At 39.3% G+C, this 26,567-nt stretch overlaps 12 non-coding genes across 12 annotated transcripts; all 12 read right to left on the bottom strand.

Annotated features, from left to right (window-relative positions):
- Positions 1–1,668: 1,668 nt before the first annotated feature.
- Positions 1,669–1,744, bottom strand: TRNAR-CCG (transfer RNA arginine (anticodon CCG)). The gene has a single exon. It is a non-coding gene; the product is annotated as a tRNA-Arg (tRNA).
- Positions 1,745–5,740: 3,996 nt separating this feature from the next.
- Positions 5,741–5,813, bottom strand: TRNAR-CCG (transfer RNA arginine (anticodon CCG)). Its single transcript has one exon. It is a non-coding gene; the product is annotated as a tRNA-Arg (tRNA).
- Positions 5,814–7,773: 1,960 nt separating this feature from the next.
- TRNAR-CCG (transfer RNA arginine (anticodon CCG)) lies at positions 7,774–7,846 on the bottom strand. Its single transcript has one exon. It is a non-coding gene; the product is annotated as a tRNA-Arg (tRNA).
- A 1,960-nt stretch (positions 7,847–9,806) lies between these two features.
- On the bottom strand, positions 9,807–9,879 carry TRNAR-CCG (transfer RNA arginine (anticodon CCG)). The gene has a single exon. It is a non-coding gene; the product is annotated as a tRNA-Arg (tRNA).
- Positions 9,880–11,844: 1,965 nt separating this feature from the next.
- TRNAR-CCG (transfer RNA arginine (anticodon CCG)) lies at positions 11,845–11,917 on the bottom strand. Its single transcript has one exon. It is a non-coding gene; the product is annotated as a tRNA-Arg (tRNA).
- Positions 11,918–13,870: 1,953 nt separating this feature from the next.
- TRNAR-CCG (transfer RNA arginine (anticodon CCG)) lies at positions 13,871–13,943 on the bottom strand. Its single transcript has one exon. It is a non-coding gene; the product is annotated as a tRNA-Arg (tRNA).
- A 1,961-nt stretch (positions 13,944–15,904) lies between these two features.
- On the bottom strand, positions 15,905–15,980 carry TRNAR-CCG (transfer RNA arginine (anticodon CCG)). The gene has a single exon. It is a non-coding gene; the product is annotated as a tRNA-Arg (tRNA).
- A 1,966-nt stretch (positions 15,981–17,946) lies between these two features.
- TRNAR-CCG (transfer RNA arginine (anticodon CCG)) lies at positions 17,947–18,019 on the bottom strand. The gene has a single exon. It is a non-coding gene; the product is annotated as a tRNA-Arg (tRNA).
- Positions 18,020–19,979: 1,960 nt separating this feature from the next.
- TRNAR-CCG (transfer RNA arginine (anticodon CCG)) lies at positions 19,980–20,052 on the bottom strand. Its single transcript has one exon. It is a non-coding gene; the product is annotated as a tRNA-Arg (tRNA).
- A 1,965-nt stretch (positions 20,053–22,017) lies between these two features.
- TRNAR-CCG (transfer RNA arginine (anticodon CCG)) lies at positions 22,018–22,090 on the bottom strand. The gene has a single exon. It is a non-coding gene; the product is annotated as a tRNA-Arg (tRNA).
- A 1,961-nt stretch (positions 22,091–24,051) lies between these two features.
- TRNAR-CCG (transfer RNA arginine (anticodon CCG)) lies at positions 24,052–24,124 on the bottom strand. Its single transcript has one exon. It is a non-coding gene; the product is annotated as a tRNA-Arg (tRNA).
- A 1,965-nt stretch (positions 24,125–26,089) lies between these two features.
- Positions 26,090–26,162, bottom strand: TRNAR-CCG (transfer RNA arginine (anticodon CCG)). The gene has a single exon. It is a non-coding gene; the product is annotated as a tRNA-Arg (tRNA).
- Positions 26,163–26,567: the final 405 nt, after the last annotated feature.

The following is a 26,567-nucleotide window of genomic DNA, read 5'->3' as shown; positions in this document are numbered from 1 at the left end:
TTCAAGAAAGTAGTTTCAACTCAGTAAGGGGCCCTCATAAGGAATTGAATTAGCAGTATATGTTTCTCTGCTGCTATACTCCCTGAGAAACAAAATATTAAGTGACATGTCACAGTTGCAAGGCAGCTCTATGAAGACAGGACAAGATTCACGTGTCTTTACTGCATAGTCTCGCGGTAATACATCAGTATTGACAAGGTGAATGAAATGAGTGTGATGATTTTCATTGATGAGACCTTTTAATCATCTTTATGTTAATATATGTTGAAATTCGTTCATATTTAATTATGATCAAAATTTAAAATAAATGACGACCCAGGTGGGACTTGAACATGGGAGCTCACTTAAGAGTAACATCTTAAATGCTGGGGCCCTCATAAGGAATTGAATTAGCAGTATATGTTTCTCTGCTGCTATACTCCCTGAGAAACAAAATATGAAGTGACATGTCACAGTTGCAAGGCAGCTCTATGAAGACAGGACAAGATTCACGTGTCTTTACTGCATAGTCTCGCGGTAATACATCAGTATTGACAAGGTGAATGAAATGAGTGTGATGATTTTCATTGATGAGACCTTTTAATCATCTTTATGTTAATATATGTTGAAATTCGTTCATATTTAATTAAAATCAAAATTAAAAATAAATGACGACCCAGGTGGGACTTGAACATGGGAGCTCACTTAAGAGTAACATCTTAAATGCTGGGGCCCTCATAAGGAATTGAATTAGCAGTATATGTTTCTCTGCTGCTATACTCCCTGAGAAACAAAATATGAAGTGACATGTCACAGTTGCAAGGCAGCTCTATGAAGACAGGACAAGATTCACGTGTCTTTACTGCATAGTCTCGCGGTAATACATCAGTATTGACAAGGTGAATGAAATGAGTGTGATGATTTTCATTGATGAGACCTTTTAATCATCTTTATGTTAATATATGTTGAAATTCGTTCATATTTAATTATGATCAAAATTTAAAATAAATGACGACCCAGGTGGGACTTGAACATGGGAGCTCACTTAAGAGTAACATCTTAAATGCTGGGGCCCTCATAAGGAATTGAATTAGCAGTATATGTTTCTCTGCTGCTATACTCCCTGAGAAACAAAATATGAAGTGACATGTCACAGTTGCAAGGCAGCTCTATGAAGACAGGACAAGATTCACGTGTCTTTACTGCATAGTCTCGCGGTAATACATCAGTATTGACAAGGTGAATGAAATGAGTGTGATGATTTTCATTGATGAGACCTTTTAATCATCTTTATGTTAATATATGTTGAAATTCGTTCATATTTAATTAAAATCAAAATTAAAAATAAATGACGACCCAGGTGGGACTTGAACATGGGAGCTCACTTAAGAGTAACATCTTAAATGCTGGGGCCCTCATAAGGAATTGAATTAGCAGTATATGTTTCTCTGCTGCTATACTCCCTGAGAAACAAAATATGAAGTGACATGTCACAGTTGCAAGGCAGCTCTATGAAGACAGGACAAGATTCACGTGTCTTTACTGCATAGTCTCGCGGTAATACATCAGTATTGACAAGGTGAATGAAATGAGTGTGATGATTTTCATTGATGAGACCTTTTAATCATCTTTATGTTAATATATGTTGAAATTCGTTCATATTTAATTAAAATCAAAATTAAAAATAATTGACGACCCAGGTGGGACTTGAACCCACAATCCCCAGCTTCGGAGGCTGATGCCTTATCCATTAGGCCACAGTGCCACTTGATAGAAAAACACTGATCTGACCATAATAGACCAACTGAACACCAATTCAAACACAATAAACACCCCTGGCAAAAACAACAAAAACATGAAAAAAAAACACAGTCAACATGTAGAGCAAGTCTGTGAGTTTGGAAAACACACCTTGCATATGATGGTCCAGTGAGCGAAGGTAAAGAAAGGAACAACTCCTGCAACACAAACCCTTCCGCAATTCATATTGAACACTTTTGATTGAAGAGAGTATACAGTGCGGTGGTTGCTACTCCTCGCCATCCTTATTTATAGTATTTTGATTTATATGCACTGAAATAGCTTTTAGTTTGGCTTCTGATGTTTTGTCTTCTAAAAAATGGTTATGTACTGGTACTTTCTACAGATGGAAATGAAGATGAACTCAAAATAGGGACAAATAGTCCTGACATACACCAATCCTTAGCAACTGCTTTGGATTGGCCAAATGCGTAAATTCGATGCACTGTGTGTTATATTCTTGGCATTCGCACTTTACAAAATTTAAGAATTGCTGTAAGATTTTTCCATTATGGACACTATTCTAGAGTTCCAGCATTTTTCTTACTCTGTCTCAAAAATTGATGATTTCTACAAACTAGATTTCTTGCCTGGCATATTTTCATTTCACCTGACATCTCTGACTTCCTATCTGTGGTGATCACTGTCTCACGGCCACCCACTTGGTAAAGATAATAACTAGGAGGTCATTCACTTAGTGATAATGTATTCATTGTCTCTAATGATGACTTCTATGATGCCCTCACACTGCAATGCCCTCTTCTAGGTTGGAACATCCTTGCTAACTTGCTTGACTTTTCAAGTAATCCTTCACCTGTTGAAGCTAGATATTTTCCGAAACATGTGTCACAGAGTCTCATGGGCATGACACTTGACACAATATCCATCTTGAGCACCATATTTTTTGTGATTTTCATGTCTTACCTATTCATTTCCTTTGACATAGTTTCAGATCCTTTTATTAATCACTCACTGCAAGTTTTGAATGGTGCAGGTTTTGTGGACTTTTCTAAATAAAATGCATTACATTTGAATTCATCACTTTTCTTCCTGTTTTATCATGTATTCCTGGTACACTGGTGTCGATTGGTCACTAAAAAGAGCACAACAGGATTCTATTCTACAGGACGGACCGTTGTCTTTCTCAATCGCTCCGATTCCATAATGGCAACAGTGCCGAGCAACAAGGGTACTTAACTGTGCAATCAATTCAAGAAAGTAGTTTCAACTCAGTGTCCACTTTCTGCAGAGACACTGGCAGTAGGGCTATTTCGGGTGCTCTTACAGCAGGCTTCATTCTCATAAGACTATATTTTCTACTGCTAGTATTCTTGCAGAGGAAGGTGCTGTTCAGTAACATGTGAGTGCAGTGCAGCTCTATAAAAGGATGATCTACAATCCAGGGACACTACCCAACCAAGAGGACTTCCTGTAACATTCCACGACAGAGACAATCCCTTAAGAGAAACTTTTTCACTGCAGAGATTCTCACTGAGGAAAATGATTCTCAGTGCCATGTCACTGCAAGGAGGCTAGCTTAGGAGGATTCTCTTCACAGTTGAGATGGCACCTGAGGAAGACACTTTTCAGCAATTGGTGGCTACAGGGGAGCTCACTTAAGAGTAACATCTTAAATGCTGGGGCCCTCATAAGGAATTGAATTAGCAGTATCTGTTTCTCTGCTGCTATACTCCCTGAGAAACAAAATATTAAGTGACATGTCACAGTTGCAAGGCAGCTCTATGAAGACAGGACAAGATTCACGTGTCTTTACTGCATAGTGTCGCGGTAATACATCAGTATTGACAAGGTGAATGAAATGAGTGTGATGATTTTCATTGATGAGACCTTTTAATCATCTTTATGTTAATATATGTTGAAATTCGTTCATATTTAATTAAGATCAAAATTAAAAATAATTGACGACCCAGGTGGGACTTGAACCCACAATCCCCAGCTTTGGAGGCTGATGCCTCATCCATTAGGCCACAGGGCCACTTGATGGAAAAGCACTGATCTGACCGTAATAGACCATCTGAACACCAATTCACACACAGAATAAACACCCCTTGGCAAAAACAACAAAAACATGAAAAAAACACAGTCAACATGTAAAGCAAGTCTGTGAGTTTGGAAAACACACCTTGCATATGATGGTCCAGTGAGCGAAGGTAAAGAAAGGAACAACTCCTGCAACACAAACCCTTCCGCAATTCATATTGAACACTTTTGATTGAAGAGAGTAGACAGTGCGGTGGTTGCTACTCCTCGCCATCCTTATTTATAGTATTTTGATTTATATGCACTGAAATAGCTTTTAGTTCGGCTTCTGATGTTTTGTCTTCTAAAAAATGTGTATATACTGGTACTTTCTACAGATGGAAATGAAGATGAACTCAAAATAGGGACAAATAGTCCTGACATGCACCAATCCTTAGCAACTGCTTTGGATTGGCCAAATGCGTAAATTCGATGCACTGTGTGTTATATTCTTGGCATTCGCACTTTACAAAATTTAAGAATTGCTGTAAGATTTTTCCATTATGGACACTATTCTAGAGTTCCAGCATTTTTCTTACTCTGTCTCAAAAATTGATGATTTCTACAAACTAGATTTCTTGCCTGGCATATTTTCATTTCACCTGACATCTCTGACTTCCTATCTGTGGTGATCACTGTCTCACGGCCACCCACTTGGTAAAGATAATAACTAGGAGGTCATTGACTTAGTGATAATGTATTCATTGTCTCTAATGATGACTTCTATGATGCCCTCACACTGCAATGCCCTCTTCTAGGTTGGAACATCCTTGCTAATTTGCTTGACTTTTCAAGTAATCCTTCACCTGTTGAAGCCAGATATTTTCCGAAACATGTGTCACAGAGTCTCATGGGCATGACACTTGACACAATATCCATCTTGAGCACCAGATTTTTTGTGATTTTCATGTCTTACCTATTCATTTCCTTTGACATAGTTTCAGATCCTCTTATTAATCACTCACTGCAAGTTTTGAATGGTGCACGTTTTGTGGACTTTTGCAAATAAAATGCATTACATTTGAATTCATCACTTTTCTTCCTGTTTTATCATGTTTATGTATTCCTGGTACACTGGTGTCGATTGGTCACTAAAAAGAGCACAACAGGATTCTATTCTACAGTACGGACCGTTGCCTTTCTCAATTGCTCCGATTCCATAATGGCATCAGTGCCGAGCAACAAGGGTACTTAACTGTGCAATCAATTCAAGAAAGTAGTTTCAACTCAGTGTCCACTTTCTGCAGAGACACTGGCAATAGGGCTATTTCAGGTGCTCTTACAGCAGGCTTCATTCTCATAAGACTATATTTTCTACTGCTAGTATTCTTGCAGAGGAAGGTGCTGTTCAGTAACATGTGAGTGCAGTGCAGCTCTATAAAAGGATGATCTACAATCCAGGGACACTACCCAACCAAGAGGACTTCCTGTAACATTCCACTACAGAGACAATCCCTTAAGAGAAACTTTTTCACTGCAGAGATTCTCACTGAGGAAAATGATTCTCAGTGACATGTCACTGCAAGGAGGCTAGCTTAGGAGGATTCTCTTCACAGTTGAGATGGCACCTGAGGAAGACACTTTTCAGCAATTGGTGGCTACATGGGAGCTCACTTAAGAGTAACATCTTAAATGCTGGGGCCCTCATAAGGAATTGAATTAGCAGTATCTGTTTCTCTGCTGCTATACTCCCTGAGAAACAAAATATTAAGTGACATGTCACAGTTGCAAGGCAGCTCTATGAAGACAGGACAAGATTCACGTGTCTTTACTGCATAGTCTCGCGGTAATATATCAGTATTGACAAGGTGAATGAAATGAGTGTGATGATTTTCATTGATGAGACCTTTTAATCATCTTTATGTTAATATATGTTGAAATTCGTTCATATTTAATTAAAATCAAAATTAAAAATAATTGACGACCCAGGTGGGACTTGAACCCACAATCCCCAGCTTCGGAGGCTGATGCCTTATCCATTAGGCCACAGGGCCACTTGATAGAAAAACACTGATCTGACCATAATAGACCAACTGAACACCAATTCAAACACAATAAACACCCCTGGCAAAAACAACAAAAACATGAAAAAAAAACACAGTCAACATGTAGAGCAAGTCTGTGAGTTTGGAAAACACACCTTGCATATGATGGTCCAGCGAAGGTAAAGAAAGGAACAACTCCTGCAACACAAACCCTTCCGCAATTCATATTGAACACTTTTGATTGAAGAGAGTATACAGTGCGGTGGTTGCTACTCCTCGCCATCCTTATTTATAGTATTTTGATTTATATGCACTGAAATAGCTTTTAGTTTGGCTTCTGATGTTTTGTCTTCTAAAAAATGGTTATGTACTGGTACTTTCTACAGATGGAAATGAAGATGAACTCAAAATAGGGACAAATAGTCCTGACATACACCAATCCTTAGCAACTGCTTTGGATTGGCCAAATGCATAAATTCGATGCACTGTGTGTTATATTCTTGGCATTCGCACTTTACAAAATTTAAGAATTGCTGTAAGATTTTTCCATTATGGACACTATTCTAGAGTACCAGCATTTTTCTTACTCTGTCTCAAAAATTGATGATTTCTACAAACTATATTTCTTGCCTGGCATATTTTCATTTCACCTGACATCTCTGACTTCCTATCTGTGGTGATCACTGTCTCACGGCCACCCACTTGGTAAAGATAATAACTAGGAGGTCATTCACTTAGTGATAATGTATTCATTGTCTCTAATGATGACTTCTATGATGCCCTCACACTGCAATGCCCTCTTCTAGGTTGGAACATCCTTGCTAACTTGCTTGACTTTTCAAGTAATCCTTCACCTGTTGAAGCCAGATATTTTCCGAAACATGTGTCACAGAGTCTCATGGGCATGACACTTGACACAATATCCATCTTGAGCACCAGATTTTTTGTGATTTTCATGTCTTACCTATTCATTTCCTTTGACATAGTTTCAGATCCTCTTATTAATCACTCACTGCAAGTTTTGAATGGTGCAGGTTTTGTGGACTTTTCTAAATAAAATGCATTACATTTGAATTCATCACTTTTCTTCCTGTTTTATCATGTTTATGTATTCCTGGTACACTGGTGTCGATTGGTCACTAAAAAGAGCACAACAGGATTCTATTCTACAGTACGGACCGTTGTCTTTCTCAATCGCTCCGATTCCATAATGGCAACAGTGCCGAGCAACAAGGGTACTTAACTGTGCAATCAATTCAAGAAAGTAGTTTCAACTCAGTGTCCACTTTCTGCAGAGACACTGGCAGTAGAGCTATTTCGGGTGCTCTTACAGCAGGCTTCATTATCATAAGACTATATTTTCTACTGCTAATATTCTTGCAGAGGAAGGTGCTGTTCAGTAACATATGAGTGCAATGCAGCTCTATAAAAGGATGATCTACAATCCAGGGACACTACCCAACCAAGAGGACTTCCTGTAACATTCCACGACAGAGACAATCCCTTAAGAGAAACTTTTTCACTGCAGAGATTCTCACTGAGGAAAATGATTCTCAGTGACATGTCACTGCAAGGAGGCTAGCTTAGGAGGATTCTCTGCACAGTTGAGATGGCACCTGAGGAAGACACTTTTCAGCAATTGGTGGCTACATGGGAGCTCACTTAAGAGTAACATCTTAAATGCTGGGGCCCTCATAAGGAATTGAATGAGCAGTATATGTTTCTCTGCTGCTATACTCCCTGAGAAGCAAAATATTAAGTGATATGTCACAGTTGCAAGGCAGCTCATAGAAGACAGGACAAGATTCACGTGTCTTTACTGCATAGTGTCGCGGTAATACATCAGTATTGACAAGGTGAATGAAATGAGTGTGATGATTTTCATTGATGAGACCTTTTAATCATCTTTATGTTAATATATGTTGAAATTCGTTCATATTTAATTAAGATCAAAATTAAAAATAATTGACGACCCAGGTGGGACTTGAACCCACAATCCCCAGCTTCGGAGGCTGATGCCTTATCCATTAGGCCACAGGGCCACTTGATAGAAAAGCACTGATCTGACCATAATAGACCAACTGAACACCAATTCAAACACAGAACAAACACCCCATGGCAAAAACAACAAAAACATGAAAAAAAACACAGTCAACATGTAGAGCAAGTCTGTGAGTTTGGAAAACACACCTTGCATATGATGGTCCAGTGAGCGAAGGTAAAGAAAGGAACAACTCCTGCAACACAAACCCTTCCGCAATTCATATTGAACACTTTTGATTGAAGAGAGTATACAGTGCGGTGGTTGCTATTCCTCGCCATCCTTATTTATAGTATTTTGATTTATATGCACTGAAATAGCTTTTAGTTTGGCTTCTGATGTTTTGTCTTCTAAAAAATGTGTATGTACTGGTACTTTCTACAGATGGAAATGAAGATGAACTCAAAATAGGGACAAATAGTACTGACATACACCAATCCTTAGCAACTGCTTTGGATTGGCCAAATGCGTAAATTCGATGCACTGTGTGTTATATTCTTGGCATTCGCACTTTACAAAATTTAAGAATTGCTGTAAGATTTTTCCATTATGGACACTATTCTAGAGTTCCAGCATTTTTCTTACTCTGTCTCAAAAATTGATGATTTCTACAAACTAGATTTCTTGCCTGGCATATTTTCATTCCACCTGACATCTCTGACTTCCTATCTGTGGTGATCACTGTCTCACGGCCACCCACTTGGTAAAGATAATAACTAGGAGGTCATTGACTTAGTGATAATGTATTCATTGTCTCTAATGATGACTTCTATGATGCCCTCACACTGCAATGCCCTCTTCTAGGTTGAAACATCCTTGCTAACTTGCTTGACTTTTCAAGTAATCCTTCACCTGTTGAAGCTAGATATTTTCCGAAACATGTGTCACAGAGTCTCATGGGCATGACACTTGACACAATATCCATCTTGAGCACCAGATTTTTTGTGATTTTCATGTCTTACCTATTCATTTCCTTTGACATAGTTTCAGATCCTCTTATTAATCACTCACTGCAAGTTTTGAATGGTGCAGGTTTTGTGGACTTTTCTAAATAAAATGCATTACATTTGAATTCATCACTTTTCTTCCTGTTTTATCATGTATTCCTGGTACACTGGTGTCGATTGGTCACTAAAAAGAGCACAACAGGATTCTATTCTACAGGACGGACCGTTGTCTTTCTCAATCGCTCCGATTCCATAATGGCAACAGTGCCGAGCAACAAGGGTACTTAACTGTGCAATCAATTCAAGAAAGTAGTTTCAACTCAGTGTCCACTTTCTGCAGAGACACTGGCAGTAGGGCTATTTCGGGTGCTCTTACAGCAGGCTTCATTCTCATAAGACTATATTTTCTACTGCTAGTATTCTTGCAGAGGAAGGTGCTGTTCAGTAACATGTGAGTGCAGTGCAGCTCTATAAAAGGATGATCTACAATCCAGGGACACTACCCAACCAAGAGGACTTCCTGTAACATTCCACGACAGAGACAATCCCTTAAGAGAAACTTTTTCACTGCAGAGATTCTCACTGAGGAAAATGATTCTCAGTGCCATGTCACTGCAAGGAGGCTAGCTTAGGAGGATTCTCTTCACAGTTGAGATGGCACCTGAGGAAGACACTTTTCAGCAATTGGTGGCTACAGGGGAGCTCACTTAAGAGTAACATCTTAAATGCTGGGGCCCTCATAAGGAATTGAATGAGCAGTATATGTTTCTCTGCTGCTATACTCCCTGAGAAGCAAAATATTAAGTGATATGTCACAGTTGCAAGGCAGCTCTATGAAGACAGGACAAGATTCACGTGTCTTTACTGCATAGTGTCGCGGTAATACATCAGTATTGACAAGGTGAATGAAATGAGTGTGATGATTTTCATTGATGAGACCTTTTAATCATCTTTATGTTAATATATGTTGAAATTCGTTCATATTTAATTAAGATCAAAATTAAAAATAATTGACGACCCAGGTGGGACTTGAACCCACAATCCCCAGCTTCGGAGGCTGATGCCTCATCCATTAGGCCACAGGGCCACTTGATGGAAAAGCACTGATCTGACCGTAATAGACCAGCTGAACACCAATTCACACACAGAATAAACACCCCATGGCAAAAACAACAAAAACATGAAAAAAACACAGTCAACATGTAAAGCAAGTCTGTGAGTTTGGAAAACACACCTTGCATATGATGGTCCAGTGAACGAAGGTAAAGAAAGGAACAACTCCTGCAACACAAACCCTTCCGCAATTCATATTGAACACTTTTGATTGAAGAGAGTAGACAGTGCGGTGGTTGCTACTCCTCGCCATCCTTATTTATAGTATTTTGATTTATATGCACTGAAATAGCTTTTAGTTCGGCTTCTGATGTTTTGTCTTCTAAAAAATGTGTATATACTGGTACTTTCTACAGATGGAAATGAAGATGAACTCAAAATAGGGACAAATAGTCCTGACATGCACCAATCCTTAGCAACTGCTTTGGATTGGCCAAATGCGTAAATTCGATGCACTGTGTGTTATATTCTTGGCATTTGCACTTTACAAAATTTAAGAATTGCTGTAAGATTTTTCCATTATGGACACTATTCTAGAGTTCCAGCATTTTTCTTACTCTGTCTCAAAAATTGATGATTTCTACAAACTAGATTTCTTGCCTGGCATATTTTCATTTCACCTGACATCTCTGACTTCCTATCTGTGGTGATCACTGTCTCACGGCCACCCACTTGGTAAAGATAATAACTAGGAGGTCATTGACTTAGTGATAATGTATTCATTGTCTCTAATGATGACTTCTATGATGCCCTCACACTGCAATGCCCTCTTCTAGGTTGGAACATCCTTGCTAATTTGCTTGACTTTTCAAGTAATCCTTCACCTGTTGAAGCCAGATATTTTCCGAAACATGTGTCACAGAGTCTCATGGGCATGACACTTGACACAATATCCATCTTGAGCACCAGATTTTTTGTGATTTTCATGTCTTACCTATTCATTTCCTTTGACATAGTTTCAGATCCTCTTATTAATCACTCACTGCAAGTTTTGAATGGTGCACGTTTTGTGGACTTTTCCAAATAAAATGCATTACATTTGAATTCATCACTTTTCTTCCTGTTTTATCATGTTTATGTATTCCTGGTACACTGGTGTCGATTGGTCACTAAAAAGAGCACAACAGGATTCTATTCTACAGTACGGACCGTTGCCTTTCTCAATTGCTCCGATTCCATAATGGCAACAGTGCCGAGCAACAAGGGTACTTAACTGTGCAATCAATTCAAGAAAGTAGTTTCAACTCAGTGTCCACTTTCTGCAGAGACACTGGCAATAGGGCTATTTCGGGTGCTCTTACAGCAGGCTTCATTCTCATAAGACTATATTTTCTACTGCTAGTATTCTTGCAGAGGAAGGTGCTGTTCAGTAACATGTGAGTGCAGTGCAGCTCTATAAAAGGATGATCTACAATCCAGGGACACTACCCAACCAAGAGGACTTCCTGTAACATTCCACTACAGAGACAATCCCTTAAGAGAAACTTTTTCACTGCAGAGATTCTCACTGAGGAAAATGATTCTCAGTGACATGTCACTGCAAGGAGGCTAGCTTAGGAGGATTCTCTGCACAGTTGAGATGGCACCTGAGGAAGACACTTTTCAGCAATTGGTGGCTACATGGGAGCTCACTTAAGAGTAACATCTTAAATGCTGGGGCCCTCATAAGGAATTGAATGAGCAGTATATGTTTCTCTGCTGCTATACTCCCTGAGAAGCAAAATATCAAGTGATATGTCACAGTTGCAAGGCAGCTCATAGAAGACAGGACAAGATTCACGTGTCTTTACTGCATAGTGTCGCGGTAATACATCAGTATTGACAAGGTGAATGAAATGAGTGTGATGATTTTCATTGATGAGACCTTTTAATCATCTTTATGTTAATATATGTTGAAATTCGTTCATATTTAATTAAGATCAAAATTAAAAATAATTAACGACCCAGGTGGGACTTGAACCCACAATCCCCAGCTTCGGAGGCTGATGCCTTATCCATTAGGCCACAGGGCCACTTGATAGAAAAGCACTGATCTGACCATAATAGACCAACTGAACACCAATTCAAACACAGAACAAACACCCCATGGCAAAAACAACAAAAACATGAAAAAAAACACAGTCAACATGTAGAGCAAGTCTGTGAGTTTGGAAAACACACCTTGCATATGATGGTCCAGTGAGCGAAGGTAAAGAAAGGAACAACTCCTGCAACACAAACCCTTCCGCAATTCATATTGAACACTTTTGATTGAAGAGAGTATACAGTGCGGTGGTTGCTACTCCTCGCCATCCTTATTTATAGTATTTTGATTTATATGCACTGAAATAGCTTTTAGTTCGGCTTCTGATGTTTTGTCTTCTAAAAAATGTGTATGCACTGGTACTTTCTACAGATGGAAATGAAGATGAAATCAAAATAGGGACAAATAGTCCTGACATGCACCAATCCTTAGCAACTGCTTTGGATTGGCCAAATGCGTAAATTCGATGCACTGTGTGTTATATTCTTGGCATTCGCACTTTACAAAATGTAAGAATTGCTGTAAGATTTTTCCATTATGGACACTATTCTAGAGTTCCAGCATTTTTCTTACTCTGTCTCAAAAATTGATGATTTCTACAAACTAGATTTCTTGCCTGGCATATTTTCATTCCACCTGACATCTCTGACTTCCTATCTGTGGTGATCACTGTCTCACGGCCACCCACTTGGTAAAGATAATAACTAGGAGGTCATTGACTTAGTGATAATGTATTCATTGTCTCTAATGATGACTTCTATGATGCCCTCACACTGCAATGCCCTCTTCTAGGTTGGAACATCCTTGCTAACTTGCTTGACTTTTCAAGTAATCCTTCACCTGTTGAAGCTAGATATTTTCCGAAACATGTGTCACAGAGTCTCATGGGCATGACACTTGACACAATATCCATCTTGAGCACCAGATTTTTTGTGATTTTCATATCTTACCTATTCATTTCCTTTGACATAGTTTCAGATCCTCTTATTAATCACTCACTGCAAGTTTTGAATGGTGCAGGTTTTGTGGACTTTTCTAAATAAAATGCATTACATTTGAATTCATCACTTTTCTTCCTGTTTTATCATGTATTCCTGGTACACTGGTGTCGATTGATCACTAAAAAGAGCACAACAGGATTCTATTCTACAGGACGGACCGTTGTCTTTCTCAATCGCTCCGATTCCATAATGGCAACAGTGCCGAGCACAAGGGTACTTATCTGTGCAATCAATTCAAGAAAGTAGTTTCAACTCAGTGTCCACTTTCTGCAGAGACACTGGCAGTAGGGCTATTTCGGGTGCTCTTACAGCAGGCTTCATTCTCATAAGACTATATTTTCTACTGCTAGTATTCTTGCAGAGGAAGGTGCTGTTCAGTAACATGTGAGTGCAGTGCAGCTCTATAAAAGGATGATCTACAATCCAGGGACACTACCCAACCAAGAGGACTTCCTGTAACATTCCACGACAGAGACAATCCCTTAAGAGAAACTTTTTCACTGCAGAGATTCTCACTGAGGAAAATGATTCTCAGTGCCATGTCACTGCAAGGAGGCTAGCTTAGGAGGATTCTCTTCACAGTTGAGATGGCACCTGAGGAAGACACTTTTCAGCAATTGGTGGCTACATGGGAGCTCACTTAAGAGTAACATCTTAAATGCTGGGGCCCTCATAAGGAATTGAATTAGCAGTATCTGTTTCTCTGCTGCTATACTCCCTGAGAAACAAAATATTAAGTGACATGTCACAGTTGCAAGGCAGCTCTATGAAGACAGGAGAAGATTCACGTGTCTTTACTGCATAGTCTCGCGGTAATATATCAGTATTGACAAGGTGAATGAAATGAGTGTGATGATTTTCATTGATGAGACCTTTTAATCATCTTTATGTTAATATATGTTGAAATTCGTTCATATTTAATTAAAATTAAAAATAATTGACGACCCAGGTGGGACTTGAACCCACAATCCCCAGCTTCGGAGGCTGATGCCTTATCCATTAGGCCACAGGGCCACTTGATAGAAAAACACTGATCTGACCATAATAGACCAACTGAACACCAATTCAAACACAATAAACACCCCTGGCAAAAACAACAAAAACATGAAAAAAAAACACAGTCAACATGTAGAGCAAGTCTGTGAGTTTGGAAAACACACCTTGCATATGATGGTCCAGTGAGCGAAGGTAAAGAAAGGAACAACTCCTGCAACACAAACCCTTCCGCAATTCATATTGAACACTTTTGATTGAAGAGAGTATACAGTGCGGTGGTTGCTACTCCTCGCCATCCTTATTTATAGTATTTTGATTTATATGCACTGAAATAGCTTTTAGTTTGGCTTCTGATGTTTTGTCTTCTAAAAAATGGTTATGTACTGGTACTTTCTACAGATGGAAATGAAGATGAACTCAAAATAGGGACAAATAGTCCTGACATACACCAATCCTTAGCAACTGCTTTGGATTGGCCAAATGCGTAAATTCGATGCACTGTGTGTTATATTCTTGGCATTCGCAATTTACAAAATTTAAGAATTGCTGTAAGATTTTTCCATTATGGACACTATTCTAGAGTTCCAGCATTTTTCTTACTCTGTCTCAAAAATTGATGATTTCTACAAACTAGATTTCTTGCCTGGCATATTTTCATTTCACCTGACATCTCTGACTTCCTATCTGTGGTGATCACTGTCTCACGGCCACCCACTTGGTAAAGATAATAACTAGGAGGTCATTCACTTAGTGATAATGTATTCATTGTCTCTAATGATGACTTCTATGATGCCCTCACACTGCAATGCCCTCTTCTAGGTTGGAACATCCTTGCTAACTTGCTTGACTTTTCAAGTAATCCTTCACCTGTTGAAGCCAGATATTTTCCGAAACATGTGTCACAGAGTCTCATGGGCATGACACTTGACACAATATCCATCTTGAGCACCAGATTTTTTGTGATTTTCATGTCTTACCTATTCATTTCCTTTGACATAGTTTCAGATCCTCTTATTAATCACTCACTGCAAGTTTTGAATGGTGCAGGTTTTGTGGACTTTTCTAAATAAAATGCATTACATTTGAATTCATCACTTTTCTTCCTGTTTTATCATGTTTATGTATTCCTGGTACACTGGTGTCGATTGGTCACTAAAAAGAGCACAACAGGATTCTATTCTACAGTACGGACCGTTGTCTTTCTCAATCGCTCCGATTCCATAATGGCAACAGTGCCGAGCAACAAGGGTACTTAACTGTGCAATCAATTCAAGAAAGTAGTTTCAACTCAGTGTCCACTTTCTGCAGAGACACTGGCAATAGGGCTATTTCGGGTGCTCTTACAGCAGGCTTCATTCTCATAAGACTATATTTTCTACTGCTAGTATTCTTGCAGAGGAAGGTGCTGTTCAGTAACATGTGAGTGCAGTGCAGCTCTATAAAAGGATGATCTACAATCCAGGGACACTACCCAACCAAGAGGACTTCCTGTAACATTCCACTACAGAGACAATCCCTTAAGAGAAACTTTTTCACTGCAGAGATTCTCACTGAGGAAAATGATTCTCAGTGACATGTCACTGCAAGGAGGCTAGCTTAGGAGGATTCTCTGCACAGTTGAGATGGCACCTGAGGAAGACACTTTTCAGCAATTGGTGGCTACATGGGAGCTCACTTAAGAGTAACATCTTAAATGCTGGGGCCCTCATAAGGAATTGAATGAGCAGTATATGTTTCTCTGCTGCTATACTCCCTGAGAAGCAAAATATCAAGTGATATGTCACAGTTGCAAGGCAGCTCTATGAAGACAGGACAAGATTCACGTGTCTTTACTGCATAGTCTCGCGGTAATACATCAGTATTGACAAGGTGAATGAAATGAGTATGATGCTTTGCATTGATGAGACCTTTTAATCATCTTTATGTTAATATATGTTGAAATTCGTTCATATTTAATTAAGATCAAAATTAAAAATAATTGACGACCCAGGTGGGACTTGAACCCACAATCCCCAGCTTCGGAGGCTGATGCCTTATCCATTAGGCCACAGTGCCACTTGATAGAAAAGCACTGATCTGACCATAATAGACCAACTGAACACCAATTCAAACACAGAACAAACACCCCATGGCAAAAACAACAAAAACATGAAAAAAAACACAGTCAACATGTAGAGCAAGTCTGTGAGTTTGGAAAACACACCTTGCATATGATGGTCCAGTGAGCGAAGGTAAAGAAAGGAACAACTCCTGCAACACAAACCCTTCCGCAATTCATATTGAACACTTTTGATTGAAGAGAGTATACAGTGCGGTGGTTGCTATTCCTCGCCATCCTTATTTATAGTATTTTGATTTATATGCACTGAAATAGCTTTTAGTTTGGCTTCTGATGTTTTGTCTTCTAAAAAATGTGTATGTACTGGTACTTTCTACAGATGGAAATGAAGATGAACTCAAAATAGGGACAAATAGTACTGACATACACCAATCCTTAGCAACTGCTTTGGATTGGCCAAATGCGTAAATTCGATGCACTGTGTGTTATATTCTTGGCATTCGCACTTTACAAAATTTAAGAATTGCTGTAAGATTTTTCCATTATGGACACTATTCTAGAGTTCCAGCATTTTTCTTACTCTGTCTCAAAAATTGATGATTTCTACAAACTAGATTTCTTGCCTGGCATATTTTCATTCCACCTGACATCTCTGACTTCCTATCTGTGGTGATCACTGTCTCACGGCCACCCACTTGGTAAAGATAATAACTAGGAGGTCATTGACTTAGTGATAATGTATTCATTGTCTCTAATGATGACTTCTATGATGCCCTCACACTGCAATGCCCTCTTCTAGGTTGAAACATCCTTGCTAACTTGCTTGACTTTTCAAGTAATCCTTCACCTGTTGAAGCTAGATATTTTCCGAAACATGTGTCACAGAGTCTCATGGGCATGACACTTGACACAATATCCATCTTGAGCACCAGATTTTTTGTGATTTTCATGTCTTACCTATTCATTTCCTTTGACATAGTTTCAGATCCTCTTATTAATCACTCACTGCAAGTTTTGAATGGTGCAGGTTTTGTGGACTTTTCTAAATAAAATGCATTACATTTGAATTCATCACTTTTCTTCCTGTTTTATCATGTTTATGTATTCCTGGTACACTGGTGTCGATTGGTCACTAAAAAGAGCACAACAGGATTCTATTCTACAGTACGGACCGTTGTCTTTCTCAATCGCTCCGATTCCATAATGGCAACAGTGCCGAGCAACAAGGGTACTTAACTGTGCAATCAATTCAAGAAAGTAGTTTCAACTCAGTGTCCACTTTCTGCAGAGACACTGGCAATAGGGCTATTTCGGGTGCTCTTACAGCAGGCTTCATTCTCATAAGACTATATTTTCTACTGCTAGTATTCTTGCAGAGGAAGGTGCTGTTCAGTAACATGTGAGTGCAGTGCAGCTCTATAAAAGGATGATCTACAATCCAGGGACACTACCCAACCAAGAGGACTTCCTGTAACATTCCACTACAGAGACAATCCCTTAAGAGAAACTTTTTCACTGCAGAGATTCTCACTGAGGAAAATGATTCTCAGTGACATGTCACTGCAAGGAGGCTAGCTTAGGAGGATTCTCTGCACAGTTGAGATGGCACCTGAGGAAGACACTTTTCAGCAATTGGTGGCTACATGGGAGCTCACTTAAGAGTAACATCTTAAATGCTGGGGCCCTCATAAGGAATTGAATGAGCAGTATATGTTTCTCTGCTGCTATACTCCCTGAGAAGCAAAATATCAAGTGATATGTCACAGTTGCAAGGCAGCTCTATGAAGACAGGACAAGATTCACGTGTCTTTACTGCATAGTCTCGCGGTAATACATCAGTATTGACAAGGTGAATGAAATGAGTATGATGCTTTGCATTGATGAGACCTTTTAATCATCTTTATGTTAATATATGTTGAAATTCGTTCATATTTAATTAAGATCAAAATTAAAAATAATTGACGACCCAGGAGGGACTTGAACCCACAATCCCCAGCTTCGGAGGCTGATGCCTTATCCATTAGGCCACAGGGCCACTTGACAGAAAAGCACTGATCTGACCATAATAGACCAACTGAACACCAATTCAAACACAGAACAAACACCCCATGGCAAAAACAACAAAAACATGAAAAAAAACACAGTCAACATGTAGAGCAAGTCTGTGAGTTTGGAAAACACACCTTGCATATGATGGTCCAGTGAGCGAAGGTAAAGAAAGGAACAACTCCTGCAACACAAACCCTTCCGCAATTCATATTGAACACTTTTGATTGAAGAGAGTATACAGTGCAGTGGTTGATACTCCTCGCCATCCTTATTTATAGTATTTTGATTTATATGCACTGAAATAGCTTTTAGTTTGGCTTCTGATGTTTTGTCTTCTAAAAAATGTGTATGTACTGGTACTTTCTACAGATGGAAATGAAGATGAACTCAAAATAGGGACAAATAGTACTGACATACACCAATCCTTAGCAACTGCTTTGGATTGGCCAAATGCGTAAATTCGATGCACTGTGTGTTATATTCTTGGCATTCGCACTTTACAAAATTTAAGAATTGCTGTAAGATTTTTCCATTATGGACACTATTCTAGAGTTCCAGCATTTTTCTTACTCTGTCTCAAAAATTGATGATTTCTACAAACTAGATTTCTTGCCTGGCATATTTTCATTCCACCTGACATCTCTGACTTCCTATCTGTGGTGATCACTGTCTCACGGCCACCCACTTGGTAAAGATAATAACTAGGAGGTCATTGACTTAGTGATAATGTATTCATTGTCTCTAATGATGACTTCTATGATGCCCTCACACTGCAATGCCCTCTTCTAGGTTGAAACATCCTTGCTAACTTGCTTGACTTTTCAAGTAATCCTTCACCTGTTGAAGCTAGATATTTTCCGAAACATGTGTCACAGAGTCTCATGGGCATGACACTTGACACAATATCCATCTTGAGCACCAGATTTTTTGTGATTTTCATGTCTTACCTATTCATTTCCTTTGACATAGTTTCAGATCCTCTTATTAATCACTCACTGCAAGTTTTGAATGGTGCAGGTTTTGTGGACTTTTCTAAATAAAATGCATTACATTTGAATTCATCACTTTTCTTCCTGTTTTATCATGTATTCCTGGTACACTGGTGTCGATTGGTCACTAAAAAGAGCACAACAGGATTCTATTCTACAGAACGGACCGTTGTCTTTCTCAATCGCTCCGATTCCATAATGGCAACAGTGCCGAGCAACAAGGGTACTTAACTGTGCAATCAATTCAAGAAAGTAGTTTCAACTCAGTGTCCACTTTCTGCAGAGACACTGGCAGTAGGGCTATTTCGGGTGCTCTTACAGCAGGCTTCATTCTCATAAGACTATATTTTCTACTGCTAGTATTCTTGCAGAGGAAGGTGCTGTTCAGTAACATGTGAGTGCAGTGCAGCTCTATAAAAGGATGATCTACAATCCAGGGACACTACCCAACCAAGAGGACTTCCTGTAACATTCCACGACAGAGACAATCCCTTAAGAGAAACTTTTTCACTGCAGAGATTCTCACTGAGGAAAATGATTCTCAGTGCCATGTCACTGCAAGGAGGCTAGCTTAGGAGGATTCTCTTCACAGTTGAGATGGCACCTGAGGAAGACACTTTTCAGCAATTGGTGGCTACAGGGGAGCTCACTTAAGAGTAACATCTTAAATGCTGGGGCCCTCATAAGGAATTGAATTAGCAGTATCTGTTTCTCTGCTGCTATACTCCCTGAGAAACAAAATATTAAGTGACATGTCACAGTTGCAAGGCAGCTCTATGAAGACAGGACAAGATTCACATGTCTTTACTGCATAGTGTCGCGGTAATACATCAGTATTGACAAGGTGAATGAAATGAGTGTGATGATTTTCATTGATGAGACCTTTTAATCATCTTTATGTTAATATATGTTGAAATTCGTTCATATTTAATTAAGATCAAAATTAAAAATAATTGACGACCCAGGTGGGACTTGAACCCACAATCCCCAGCTTCGGAGGCTGATGCCTCATCCATTAGGCCACAGGGCCACTTGATGGAAAAGCACTGATCTGACCGTAATAGACCAGCTGAACACCAATTCACACACAGAATAAACACCCCATGGCAAAAACAACAAAAACATGAAAAAAACACAGTCAACATGTAAAGCAAGTCTGTGAGTTTGGAAAACACACCTTGCATATGATGGTCCAGTGAGCGAAGGTAAAGAAAGGAACAACTCCTGCAACACAAACCCTTCCGCAATTCATATTGAACACTTTTGATTGAAGAGAGTAGACAGTGCGGTGGTTGCTACTCCTCGCCATCCTTATTTATAGTATTTTGATTTATATGCCCTGAAATAGCTTTTAGTTCGGCTTCTGATGTTTTGTCTTCTAAAAAATGTGTATATACTGGTACTTTCTACAGATGGAAATGAAGATGAACTCAAAATAGGGACAAATAGTCCTGACATGCACCAATCCTTAGCAACTGCTTTGGATTGGCCAAATGCGTAAATTCGATGCACTGTGTGTTATATTCTTGGCATTCGCACTTTACAAAATTTAAGAATTGCTGTAAGATTTTTCCATTATGGACACTATTCTAGAGTTCCAGCATTTTTCTTACTCTGTCTCAAAAATTGATGATTTCTACAAACTAGATTTCTTGCCTGGCATATTTTCATTTCACCTGACATCTCTGACTTCCTATCTGTGGTGATCACTGTCTCACGGCCACCCACTTGGTAAAGATAATAACTAGGAGGTCATTGACTTAGTGATAATGTATTCATTGTCTCTAATGATGACTTCTATGATGCCCTCACACTGCAATGCCCTCTTCTAGGTTGGAACATCCTTGCTAATTTGCTTGACTTTTCAAGTAATCCTTCACCTGTTGAAGCCAGATATTTTCCGAAACATGTGTCACAGAGTCTCATGGGCATGACACTTGACACAATATCCATCTTGAGCACCAGATGTTTTGTGATTTTCATGTCTTACCTATTCATTTCCTTTGACATAGTTTCAGATCCTCTTATTAATCACTCACTGCAAGTTTTGAATGGTGCACGTTTTGTGGACTTTTCCAAATAAAATGCATTACATTTGAATTCATCACTTTTCTTCCTGTTTTATCATGTTTATGTATTCCTGGTACACTGGTGTCGATTGGTCACTAAAAAGAGCACAACAGGATTCTATTCTACAGTACGGACCGTTGCCTTTCTCAATTGCTCCGATTCCATAATGGCAACAGTGCCGAGCAACAAGGGTACTTAACTGTGCAATCAATTCAAGAAAGTAGTTTCAACTCAGTGTCCACTTTCTGCAGAGACACTGGCAATAGGGCTATTTCGGGTGCTCTTACAGCAGGCTTCATTCTCATAAGACTATATTTTCTACTGCTAGTATTCTTGCAGAGGAAGGTGCTGTTCAGTAACATGTGAGTGCAGTGCAGCTCTATAAAAGGATGATCTACAATCCAGGGACACTACCCAACCAAGAGGACTTCCTGTAACATTCCACTACAGAGACAATCCCTTAAGAGAAACTTTTTCACTGCAGAGATTCTCACTGAGGAAAATGATTCTCAGTGACATGTCACTGCAAGGAGGCTAGCTTAGGAGGATTCTCTGCACAGTTGAGATGGCACCTGAGGAAGACACTTTTCAGCAATTGGTGGCTACATGGGAGCTCACTTAAGAGTAACATCTTAAATGCTGGGGCCCTCATAAGGAATTGAATGAGCAGTATATGTTTCTCTGCTGCTATACTCCCTGAGAAGCAAAATATTAAGTGATATGTCACAGTTGCAAGGCAGCTCATAGAAGACAGGACAAGATTCACGTGTCTTTACTGCATAGTGTCGCGGTAATACATCAGTATTGACAAGGTGAATGAAATGAGTGTGATGATTTTCATTGATGAGACCTTTTAATCATCTTTATGTTAATATATGTTGAAATTCGTTCATATTTAATTAAGATCAAAATTAAAAATAATTGACGACCCAGGTGGGACTTGAACCCACAATCCCCAGCTTCGGAGGCTGATGCCTTATCCATTAGGCCACAGGGCCACTTGATAGAAAAGCACTGATCTGACCATAATAGACCAACTGAACACCAATTCAAACACAGAACAAACACCCCATGGCAAAAACAACAAAAACATGAAAAAAAACACAGTCAACATGTAGAGCAAGTCTGTGAGTTTGGAAAACACACCTTGCATATGATGGTCCAGTGAGCGAAGGTAAAGAAAGGAACAACTCCTGCAACACAAACCCTTCCGCAATTCATATTGAACACTTTTGATTGAAGAGAGTATACAGTGCGGTGGTTGCTACTCCTCGCCATCCTTATTTATAGTATTTTGATTTATATGCACTGAAATAGCTTTTAGTTCGGCTTCTGATGTTTTGTCTTCTAAAAAATGTGTATATACTGGTACTTTCTACAGATGGAAATGAAGATGAACTCAAAATAGGGACAAATAGTCCTGACATACACCAATCCTTAGCAACTGCTTTGGATTGGCCAAATGCGTAAATTCGATGCACTGTGTGTTATATTCTTGGCATTCGCACTTTTACAAAATTTAAGAATTGCTGTAAGATTTTTCCATTATGGACACTATTCTAGAGTTCCAGCATTTTTCTTACTCTGTCTCAAAAATTGATGATTTCTACAAACTAGATTTCTTGCCTGGCATATTTTCATTCCACCTGACATCTCTGACTTCCTATCTGTGGTGATCACTGTCTCACGGCCACCCACTTGGTAAAGATAATAACTAGGAGGTCATTGACTTAGTGATAATGTATTCATTGTCTCTAATGATGACTTCTATGATGCCCTCACACTGCAATGCCCTCTTCTAGGTTGAAACATCCTTGCTAACTTGCTTGACTTTTCAAGTAATCCTTCACCTGTTGAAGCTAGATATTTTCCGAAACATGTGTCACAGAGTCTCATGGGCATGACACTTGACACATTATCCATCTTGAGCACCAGATTTTTTGTGATTTTCATGTCTTACCTATTCATTTCCTTTGACATAGTTTCAGATCCTCTTATTAATCACTCACTGCAAGTTTTGAATGGTGCAGGTTTTGTGGACTTTTCTAAATAAAATGCATTACATTTGAATTCATCACTTTTCTTCCTGTTTTATCATGTATTCCTGGTACACTGGTGTCGATTGGTCACTAAAAAGAGCACAACAGGATTCTATTCTACAGGACGGACCGTTGTCTTTCTCAATCGCTCCGATTCCATAATGGCAACAGTGCCGAGCAACAAGGGTACTTAACTGTGCAATCAATTCAAGAAAGTAGTTTCAACTCAGTGTCCACTTTCTGCAGAGACACTGGCAGTAGGGCTATTTCGGGTGCTCTTACAGCAGGCTTCATTCTCATAAGACTATATTTTCTACGGCTAGTATTCTTGCAGAGGAAGGTGCTGTTCAGTAACATGTGAGTGCAGTGCAGCTCTATAAAAGGATGATCTACAATCCAGGGACACTACCCAACCAAGAGGACTTCCTGTAACATTCCACGACAGAGACAATCCCTTAAGAGAAACTTTTTCACTGCAGAGATTCTCACTGAGGAAAATGATTCTCAGTGCCATGTCACTGCAAGGAGGCTAGCTTAGGAGGATTCTCTTCACAGTTGAGATGGCACCTGAGGAAGACACTTTTCAGCAATTGGTGGCTACAGGGGAGCTCACTTAAGAGTAACATCTTAAATGCTGGGGCCCTCATAAGGAATTGAATTAGCAGTATCTGTTTCTCTGCTGCTATACTCCCTGAGAAACAAAATATTAAGTGACATGTCACAGTTGCAAGGCAGCTCTATGAAGACAGGACAAGATTCACGTGTCTTTACTGCATAGTGTCGCGGTAATACATCAGTATTGACAAGGTGAATGAAATGAGTGTGATGATTTTCATTGATGAGACCTTTTAATCATCTTTATGTTAATATATGTTGAAATTCGTTCATATTTAATTAAGATCAAAATTAAAAATAATTGACGACCCAGGTGGGACTTGAACCCACAATCCCCAGCTTCGGAGGCTGATGCCTCATCCATTAGGCCACAGGGCCACTTGATGAAAAAGCACTGATCTGACCGTAATAGACCAGCTGAACACCAATTCACACACAGAATAAACACCCCATGGCAAAAACAACAAAAACATGAAAAAAACACAGTCAACATGTAAAGCAAGTCTGTGAGTTTGGAAAACACACCTTGCATATGATGGTCCAGTGAGCGAAGGTAAAGAAAGGAACAACTCCTGCAACACAAACCCTTCCGCAATTCATATTGAACACTTTTGATTGAAGAGAGTAGACAGTGCGGTGGTTGCTACTCCTCGCCATCCTTATTTATAGTATTTTGATTTATATGCACTGAAATAGCTTTTAGTTCGGCTTCTGATGTTTTGTCTTCTAAAAAATGTGTATATACTGGTACTTTCTACAGATGGAAATGAAGATGAACTCAAAATAGGGACAAATAGTCCTGACATGCACCAATCCTTAGCAACTGCTTTGGATTGGCCAAATGCGTAAATTCGATGCACTGTGTGTTATATTCTTGGCATTCGCACTTTACAAAATTTAAGAATTGCTGTAAGATTTTTCCATTATGGACACTATTCTAGAGTTCCAGTATTTTTCTTACTCTGTCTCAAAAATTGATGATTTCTACAAACTAGATTTCTTGCCTGGCATATTTTCATTTCACCTGACATCTCTGACTTCCTATCTGTGGTGATCACTGTCTCACGGCCACCCACTTGGTAAAGATAATAACTAGGAGGTCATTGACTTAGTGATAATGTATTCATTGTCTCTAATGATGACTTCTATGATGCCCTCACACTGCAATGCCCTCTTCTAGGTTGGAACATCCTTGCTAATTTGCTTGACTTTTCAAGTAATCCTTCACCTGTTGAAGCCAGATATTTTCCGAAACATGTGTCACAGAGTCTCATGGGCATGACACTTGACACAATATCCATCTTGAGCACCAGATTTTTTGTGATTTTCATGTCTTACCTATTCATTTCCTTTGACATAGTTTCAGATCCTCTTATTAATCACTCACTGCAAGTTTTGAATGGTGCACGTTTTGTGGACTTTTCCAAATAAAATGCATTACATTTGAATTCATCACTTTTCTTCCTGTTTTATCATGTTTATGTATTCCTGGTACACTGGTGTCGATTGGTCACTAAAAAGAGCACAACAGGATTCTATTCTACAGTACGGACCGTTGCCTTTCTCAATTGCTCCGATTCCATAATGGCAACAGTGCCGAGCAACAAGGGTACTTAACTGTGCAATCAATTCAAGAAAGTAGTTTCAACTCAGTGTCCACTTTCTGCAGAGACACTGGCAATAGGGCTATTTCGGGTGCTCTTACAGCAGGCTTCATTCTCATAAGACTATATTTTCTACTGCTAGTATTCTTGCAGAGGAAGGTGCTGTTCAGTAACATGTGAGTGCAGTGCAGCTCTATAAAAGGATGATCTACAATCCAGGGACACTACCCAACCAAGAGGACTTCCTGTAACATTCCACTACAGAGACAATCCCTTAAGAGAAACTTTTTCACTGCAGAGATTCTCACTGAGGAAAATGATTCTCAGTGACATGTCACTGCAAGGAGGCTAGCTTAGGAGGATTCTCTGCACAGTTGAGATGGCACCTGAGGAAGACACTTTTCAGCAATTGGTGGCTACATGGGAGCTCACTTAAGAGTAACATCTTAAATGCTGGGGCCCTCATAAGGAATTGAATGAGCAGTATATGTTTCTCTGCTGCTATACTCCCTGAGAAGCAAAATATCAAGTGATATGTCACAGTTGCAAGGCAGCTCATAGAAGACAGGACAAGATTCACGTGTCTTTACTGCATAGTGTCGCGGTAATACATCAGTATTGACAAGGTGAATGAAATGAGTGTGATGATTTTCATTGATGAGACCTTTTAATCATCTTTATGTTAATATATGTTGAAATTCGTTCATATTTAATTAAGATCAAAATTAAAAATAATTAACGACCCAGGTGGGACTTGAACCCACAATCCCCAGCTTCGGAGGCTGATGCCTTATCCATTAGGCCACAGGGCCACTTGATAGAAAAGCACTGATCTGACCATAATAGACCAACTGAACACCAATTCAAACACAGAACAAACACCCCATGGCAAAAACAACAAAAACATGAAAAAAAACACAGTCAACATGTAGAGCAAGTCTGTGAGTTTGGAAAACACACCTTGCATATGATGGTCCAGTGAGCGAAGGTAAAGAAAGGAACAACTCCTGCAACACAAACCCTTCCGCAATTCATATTGAACACTTTTGATTGAAGAGAGTATACAGTGCGGTGGTTGCTACTCCTCGCCATCCTTATTTATAGTATTTTGATTTATATGCACTGAAATAGCTTTTAGTTTGGCTTCTGATGTTTTGTCTTCTAAAAAATGTGTATGTACTGGTACTTTCTACAGATGGAAATGAAGATGAACTCAA

Source organism: Ambystoma mexicanum, chromosome 3q, assembly GCF_040938575.1.
Source record: "Ambystoma mexicanum isolate Mex_15411 chromosome 3q, UKY_AmexF1_1, whole genome shotgun sequence".
Classification (NCBI taxonomy): Eukaryota; Metazoa; Chordata; class Amphibia; order Caudata; family Ambystomatidae; genus Ambystoma; species Ambystoma mexicanum.
This window is presented reverse-complemented; position numbering and strand designations above follow the sequence as displayed.